The sequence below is a fragment of the Mus musculus genome, chromosome 2 (assembly GCF_000001635.26).
Source record: "Mus musculus strain C57BL/6J chromosome 2, GRCm38.p6 C57BL/6J".
Classification (NCBI taxonomy): domain Eukaryota; kingdom Metazoa; phylum Chordata; class Mammalia; order Rodentia; family Muridae; genus Mus; species Mus musculus.
Genome location: NC_000068.7, coordinates 128,549,718 through 128,558,252, shown reverse-complemented (window position 1 = coordinate 128,558,252; position 8,535 = coordinate 128,549,718). Strand labels below are relative to the sequence as shown.

The following is an 8,535-nucleotide window of genomic DNA, read 5'->3' as shown; positions in this document are numbered from 1 at the left end:
CCTCATCCCTTAGACATGATGGTGAAAGTTGGAATGGATGGATTTTGGGTGCCTGGTTAGAAGGGCTGCCATCTCATCTGGCAAAGTGCAGGTTATTGTCATCAATGACCTCTTTCTTGACCTCAACTACATGGTCTGCATGTTCTAGCATGGCTCCACCCATGGAAGTTCAATGGCACAGTCAAGGCTGAGAGTGGGAAGCTTGTCATCAACAGGAAGCCCATCACCATCTTCCAGGAATGAGATCCCCATATCGTCAAATGGGGTGATGCTGGTGCTGAGTATGTTGTGGAGTCTACTGTTGTCTTCACCACCATGGAGAAAGCCGCGTGGGGCCAAAAGGGTCATCATCTCTGGCCTTTCTGCCGATGGCCCCATGTTTATGATGTGTATAAACCACGAGAAATATGACAACTTGCTTAAGATTGTCAATAATGCTTCCTGCACAGTCAACTGCTTAGCAGCACCCCTGTCCCCACCAAGGTCATCCATGACAACCTTGGCATTGTGGAAGGACTCATGACCACGGTCCATGCCATCACTGCCACCCAGAAGACTGTGGATGGCCCCTCTGGAAAGCTGTGGCATGATGGCCATGGGGCTGCCCAGAACATCAGCTCTGCATCCACTGGTGCTGCCAAGACTGTGGGCAAGGTCATCCCAGAGCGGAACAGGAAACTCACTAGCATGGCCTTCCATGTTTCTATCACCCGTGTATCTGTCGTGGATCTGACATGGCACCTGGTGAAACCAGCCAAGTATGGAGACATCAAGAAGGTGGTGAAGCAGATATCTGAGGGCCCACTAAAAGGCATCCTGGGCTACACTGAGGACCACGCTGTTGTCTCCTGAGACTCCACTAACTCCCACTCTTCCACCTTTGATACTGGGGCTGGCATTGCTCTCAATGACAACTTTGTAAAACTCATATCCTACTATGACAATGAATACATTGACAGGGTGGTGGACCTCATGGCCTCCATGGCCTCCAAGGAGTAAGAAGCCCTGGGCCACTCACCCTAGCAAGGACACAAGAGCAAGAGAGAGGCCCTTGGCTCCTGCAAAGTCCCTGTCCCCACTTAGGACCTGACACTGAGCATGTTCCTCACGACTTCCATCCCAGACTTACAATAGCAGGAGAGGCCTAGGGAGCCATACTTTCTTGAATATCGTCATTAAGTTTGATGTATTCCCCCCCCCCACCCCCCCACACACAAAGAAACACACCTCCAGGTATCTGTTTCCAGAGAGGTTTAACTGAGGCCAGAAGGCACGGCACTGTCCCATGGGCTGCCATCCCAAGCTGAATGAAAAGAAACAAGGAGGTGGCCAGCTGAGCACCACTGTTCCTCTCTCTCTGGTTTCTGACTATGGATGCGATATGACCAGCTACCTCCTGCTCCTGCTGCTTTGTCCCCTTCTCCAGGATGGACTGTACTCACAAACCATAAGCCCGCATCAGCCCTACCTTCCTAAGCCTCGTTTACCAGGTATTTTGTCAGAGCAATGAGGAAAGGTTCTCATGATTATAGCCGGGCACTTGCTGGATCCAGTACCTAAGACATCTGGTTTTTGTTGTGTTTGAGGAACATTTAAAAGTTCTTTTACATTTTATTTGAGATACATAATTAATTATTGTCAGCCATAGTTAGCATTTGATAAAGCACAAGAAGTTACTCCTATCCCATTGCTTTCTACACTGCTATCTCCTCCCCAGGCCACCCTTTCTAGGCTCTGGGAGCTACGATTTACTATGAAACCATATCACTTCCCACCCCAACCCTCTCTCTTGTGTATGTGTATAGCTGTTTGTGTGTGTTTGTATGATATGTGTGGGTGTCTGTGTATGTATGTATGTGTCTGTATGTGTGGGCATCTGTGTGTCTGTGTGTGTCAGAGATTGACATCGGATGTCTTCCTCAGTAACTTTCACTTTTTAAAAAAAGATTTATTTATTTTATTTTATATGAGTACACTGTGGCTGTACAGATGGTTGTGAGTCTTCATGTGGTTGCTGGGAATTTAATTTTAGGACCTCTGCTGTCTCCGGTCAGCCGCGCTCGCTCCGGCCCAAAGATTTAATTATTATTATAAATAAGTACACTGTAGCTGTCTTCAGACACACCAGAAGAGGGTGCTAGATCTCATTATGGATGGTTGTGAGCCACCATGTGGTTGCTGGGATTTGAACTCAGGACCTCTGGAAGAACAGTCAGTGGTCTTAACTGCTGAGCCATCTCTCTAGCCCCCAATAACTTTCACTTTTAAACATTGAAGCAAAGTCTCTCCCTGATCCTGTGTCCATTGGCTTAGCTGGCCACCTGCCCTAGGTGGCCTACAAGCTTCAGGGCTGTCTCCTCCTTCCTGGCACTGGGGTTATGAGTGTATGGCACCAAGTCTGGCTTTTTGTGTGGATGGAGGAACTGGATCTGAACTTTGGCCCTCATTCTTGTATGACAAGCACTTTATTCAGTGAGCCACCTGCCCCCAGTCCTATTGTCCACTCTTAATTGACCTCACTTGCACAAAACTATTTTTTATGTTCTAGAGAAGCAGTTCAGAAGATATTTTTCTGTAAAGGAAAAGCAGCCATCTGGAATGAAAGAAACTCAGAAATCCTTAGCGGCGTCTTGGGACGCTTTTGATGTTTTTCCTATTTATTTTTAGATGTTTGCTCCTGTGGTGTTTTTCTGTGTTTTTGACCATGTATTGTCTTACTCACATGTACTCCAATTTAAAACAATGAGGTCCTTAGATCGACACTGGGCCATCCTGAATTGCATGCAGAGGTCCTCTTGAAGTGCTTTTATACTTCTTGGATGCTGGCAGATGCCTCATAGGTGAGTTCTGTCAGAGGACTGGCCACTCTTGATGTAGTCAGAACGAAATAAGCACTGGACATCAGAATCCATCCTCTAAGGACTCGTCTGTTCTTCAGCATCAAACATGGCTTGTCTTGCTCTGCAGGCGTCTGCAAACTGCCTGCGGCCTTCTTCCAGCTCCCGTATTCTGCCTGGAGCAATCGGGTAATTAATTCCTAAGACGATAGCAAGGGGATAATGGAGGCGAAGGCAACAAGATCTGAGCAGTTCCGGAACACAGATCTGGGGGTACAGTCAGCACCCTCTTCTTCACTGCTCTGACAACAATGGGGTAGCCTTGTCATTGGCCCCCCCCCCCCGCCCTGGTCCTGTCATCCTGGGTTCAGCCTCCCTTGGCTTCTCTTCTACCTGCTTGACACCCCTTCCTCTGGACAGCGGGGGTTAGAGTCAGCTGGGATTCTCTTAGAACAGCTGGGTAGTGGGAAAACACACCTGCGGCGTACACATGCCTTTGCACATCTATGCAGACTTTCATGTGGCCCCTGGAAAGACTTACTTTCGCTTGAATACTTAAAGAATTTAGAAAAGAAATCAGAAGTATGAATATAAAATATAGTTAGCAGCAGGCTAGTGTATGCTCTATGGAGGAGGGTGCCATTGAGAGCCTGACTCTGACATCCAAGATGGCCCTTGTACCAAAAACTGCTGAGAGCAAGCTCACAGCTGGCAACAGGTTCATGCTCTCTGTGCACTGTGACTGCAGCGTCTCATTTCCCTCTCCTGGAGAGCCAGAAGGGAGCCATAACTTAATGGCCTTTCTCTTTCCCCTAACACTCATGTACCAAACCAGAGATGGCTGCTCTGAGAACCCAGCAAGAGTGTCACACCCACCAATGAAAATGCATGGGCTACAGAACCTGAAAAGGGCCTGTGAACCTGGGCCAAGAAGAGCCTGTATCTTGGAGAAGGGCCTGTCTCCTGCCATCTACACTTCTTCCTTAGAGACTTGCAGCTATGACTCTTTAGCAGGAGTCACCAGGGTTGCCAACTCTCAGGGTGTAAGTGGGAACAACGCCAGCCTTGAAAGATGGCTGGGTCACCCATGGAAGGAGTTACAGAGACAAAGTTTGGAGCTGAGACAAAAGGATGGTCCATCTAGAGACTGCCATATCCAGGGATCCATCCCATAATTAGCCTCCAAGCGATGACACCATTGCATACACTAGCAAGCCTTTGTTGCAAGGACGGTGATATAGCTGTCCCTTGTGAGACTAGGCCGGGGCCTAGCAAACACAGAAGTGGATGCTCACAGTCAACTATTGGATGGATCACAGGGCCCCCAATGGAGGAGTTAGAGAAAGTACCCAAGGAGCTAAAGGGAACTGCAACCCTATAGGTGGAACAACATTATGAACTAACCAGTACCCCAGAGCTCTTGACTCTAGCTGCATATGTATCAAAAGATGACCTAGTCGGCCATCACTGGAAAGAGAGGCCCATTGGTCAGGCAATCGTTATATACCCCAGTACAGGGGAATGCCAGGGCCAAAAAATGGGAATGGGTGGGTAGGGGAGTGGGGGGGGGGGACTTTTGGGATAGCATTGGAAATGTAATTGAAGAAAATACGTAATAAAAAAAAAAAAAAGAAAAAAGAAAAAGAAAGATGGCTGGGGCCACAGGAGACAGCTGCTAGCAGGTCTTCGTGAGACTGCCTAGTCACGGGCTATACAGGTTAAAAACAGAGATGGGGGGCCAGGACACCCTGGTTTTTAACATATACTTGTTGCTTTGGCCCCATCTTCCAAACCTAAGTAGCATCTAGCCTTCTGTACTATGGGCAAGTTGAGGCCAGACAGTGGGAAATAGTGTGTCCTACCCTTGCCATCCCATGGCCTACCTTCCCCCAAGCAGCTGTCGCATGGCTGGAAAATTGTTGATTCTTGCCTTTCACCAAACCTGCATGAGGCTTGGTTGGCATGTTGGCAGAGAGAGCCTACAAATGCTCCTAGTATGCATGGCCCAGCCACATCTCCCGCATTTTAGAATGAATAAACCTCTTGTTGAGATGCCACCCTAGCTTGGATCACTCTGTGCTAAGCCCAGGGATCTGACCCTTGTGGAATTCCCCGGATGTTAGGGTGTGGCAGTCTCCTGAGACATTTCAGGACAATGGGGTTGTGAAAAGTTCCGAAAAAGCTGCCAACACTCAGATTCTAGCTCTGACCATGATTGAAGTTCTAAAGCTCTCTGAAGCTAGGGTTCCTCAGGAGGGATAACAATAGGAAGCAAGTTACCAGGTTGCTGGGTATGAGATGAATTCATTCTTACAGAATTAGCTCAGCACCAGACGGGCTCAGGAGTCATTCACATCCCTGGATAGGGCGTAGCCTTGACCTACTTCTCCTTCTCAGAGGGAAGCAGGCTTAGTGGGCCCCTTCTCCTTGTTGGTTACACAGAGATTTCCTTTAAATCCTTTAAGTGCAGTGTTTACTATGAGGGAACTGATTTGGATCAGTTGCTGGACTTCACAAACACATCGATGATAGATGTGTCTGTCTGTTGAGCAAGAACTTCTGGGGTGGGGCCTCCACTGGCTGGTTCTATATGGGGGTCAGATATTTCAGAGTCCTAAATGAAGCCAGCTTGTGCCCAGTGTAGTTACCTTTCTTACTGCTCTGGCAAAATACCTGACAAGGCAGTTTTGGGAGTGAAGCATTTATTGTGGTTCATGGTTTAATAAGGGACACAGTCCATCAACAGGAATCTGAGGAGACACACCACACTGTCTTGGCAGCCCTGTAGCAGAGAGTAGTCAGGAAGTGAGTGGGTCCCCCCACCAGTGAATCACTTCCTCCAGGAAGGCTCTACCTCCTAGGCTCTACAACCTTCCTCCGGAACAATGCTACCAGCTGGGGATCAAGTGTTCAAACACTTGAACCTGTGTGGGACATTTTGAGTTCAAGCCGTAATGGGCTCCTTCTGAGTTAAAGCTTGCCTGAGCTGGGCAATGCAGCCCTGCCAGTGGATGAGTGGTGGTTAGGACTCGCCTAAGGGTTCTTGTGACCTGGCCCAGCACCTCCTACCTGGGATGGGACCCTCCCCCGCCTCCTGCTTTGAACATTCTCCTTAAGTGCTGGGCTGGGGTGAGGATTTACTCACGTGCCCTGTCCTGTTCCCTCTCCCATGTGCTGACTCACCTGTGGTTTCAGTTCCCAGAACCTCTTGTGCTGTGTTTTGGTTGCGGGAGTCATGTGTGCACCTTGCCTCTTCCCACGGCTGAGGCTGAGCCCGAGCCTGGCCTTACTCCTGTTACCACATCCAGACCTTCCCAGAAAACATTGCAAGCATACACCATGCAATTTTCTAACTCGTGAGAAAAGAAGTAGAGAGTGACGTGCCATGCCGTCCATTTTTAGTTCAACAAAAATGACATACCCAAACCAACTTCTTGCTTAGCTTACCTTCTAGAAACGTTCAGAAACCTTGAGATCCACTGGTAGCATCCATCTCTAGCCTCTGCCCTGCAAGCCAGGCCCCTGACACAGGCTGTCCATCTCTCCCAACCACAGCGCTGGTCTCCCAGGGCAGAGGAGGCCTTCTCCCTTTTCCTTTGCTTTAGCTCTGGACACATTGTAGCTGGATGGGGAACCCTTGAGGAGAGGTTTTACACTTGGACTTTTTAAAAAAAGGTTTTCATAAGGGCAAAAGTAAACAAAAAAAAATGCATCCAACACAGAAAATACAAGGAAGAAAGTGTGAGCTGAAATTCAGCTCCATTGACAGAGTCATTACATATCCGGTAACTTCTGCCTGTCTGTGATGGTGACCAGCTATCTCCATCAAGGGAACTGACACCTGGTGACTCTTGCCTGTCTGGGATGGTGAACTAACCGTCTTCATCATAGAAACCGACACCTGGTGTTGTCTGCCTGTCTGGGATGGTGAACTAGCTGTCTTCATCATAGGAACCGACACCTGGTGGTGTCTGCCTGTCTGGGATGGATGATAAACCAGCCATCTCCACCATGGGAACCGACAGCATCACACCACACAGGCTCTTTTCCCACTTCTTATCTTCCTAGCCCTGGGCCAACTTCTTTCACGGTTTTCTATTTTGTTTTTTTGGCACTGGTACTAAACCCAGGGCATCAAGGAAGCCAGGCAAGTATTTCTATCGCTAGCTATACCCACAACCCCTGAGGACACATTTTTACTAGACTATTTCTATGAAATACAGTTCCCTAAGGATCTTTGATTGATGGCCTTGATTAATTATTCAGCATGCATTTCTAGGGAAACAGAACCATATATCTTTAGCAACAAATGTTCAAGAGCCAAACTGGATTTGAAGCCTGACTTTCCCGACTGTTCTGAGAAAGTACCATAAACTCCCAGTGCTTCAGTTTCTTCATCTCCATTATAACAAGATCTATCCCTTACATTTGTACAAGGTTAGACTCTCGATGGGTTGTGCCACACTGCATAGATGTGTATTGGAGATACCACCTAAAAATACTTTTGAACAATGACAAAGTCGACTCACAACATGTCTCATGTTTAAGCAAGGCACAATTATACTTTGTTTTTAAATGTGATTTTATTTTTTTAAATTGACAAGATTGTAAATTTTTATCATGCATAACACGATTTATAGTATGTACACACTGTGGAATGGCTTAATAAAGCTAATTAACATATGTATGACCTCACATAGTAATCACCTTTGGTGGTGAGCACACTGAAACTGTGCTTTCTTAGCAGTTTTCAAAATAATAGCATTGCATTGAACTGTCTTACTGCATCCTATAATATCGATTGTGTTTTAAGCAGTAGTTTGCCTGTGGCAAGCACCAGATGACAGTTGTCCTGACCACGAACCTGACAGGCTAGGACTCTAGGAAAGAAGGGCTACAGCAGAGCTCACTCAGGGAGCACACAGTGGGAGAGGTCGGCTCATGTGGGCTGTCCAGCTATCCCTAGCAATATCAATGAAAGGTATTCAAGCCCTCTGGGGAGCAACTTCCTGCTTTCTTGTTCATCCTCTCCTAGTGCATGAGGACAACACTCCCATCACACACACACACACACACACACACACACACACACACACACACACACACGCACACGAGCTCTGAGGACTATCTTCCTCCAGGCACTCTTCTCTCTCCTTGCTCAGCCTCCCTTGGCCAGGGGCGGTCTGATAGCAGACATCAAACCTGAGCTTCTTGGGTGGCAGGTACTTCCTAGCCCCATCTCTCCTCCTCCTGTTGTATCCTTGGCTTCTGTCCAGGAAGCCTCTGGTCCTCCCTCTCCTGCTCAGGCTCTTCATCTTTCTATGCAGCTGTCTGGAGTCCTAGGACTGCCGTGGGGCTGCAAGGAGCTTGGAAGTTTGCTGCTGTTGGAGAAATAAACACTGCTCCCGTCTGCTGGTGGAGAGGTCAGAGACTGGGGAAAAGGAGAGTCTGCGTGATATGTTAACTGCACCCAGATAAGCTTTAAAAAAATGTCACATTAGCCAGGCATCCTGTAAGGGAGTTAAATACAACACTGTCTTCCAAGGTTCCCTGTTGGTCTTGAACCCCCGTGGGAGGCCACTCATCTCCATCGCCAGTCAGTCGGGTGGCTGCTGAGCTTGCAGTATGCTCCTAAGTGCATGGTTTGGATCAGAGTCTTGTTCTGTCAGCTCTGTGCCAGATCAGGCCGTCACATAAA

The 8,535-nt window shown here is 47.9% G+C and overlaps 1 pseudogene; it reads left to right on the top strand.

Moving 5' to 3' along the window:
- Positions 1 to 1,189, top strand: Gm14006 (predicted gene 14006; annotated as a pseudogene).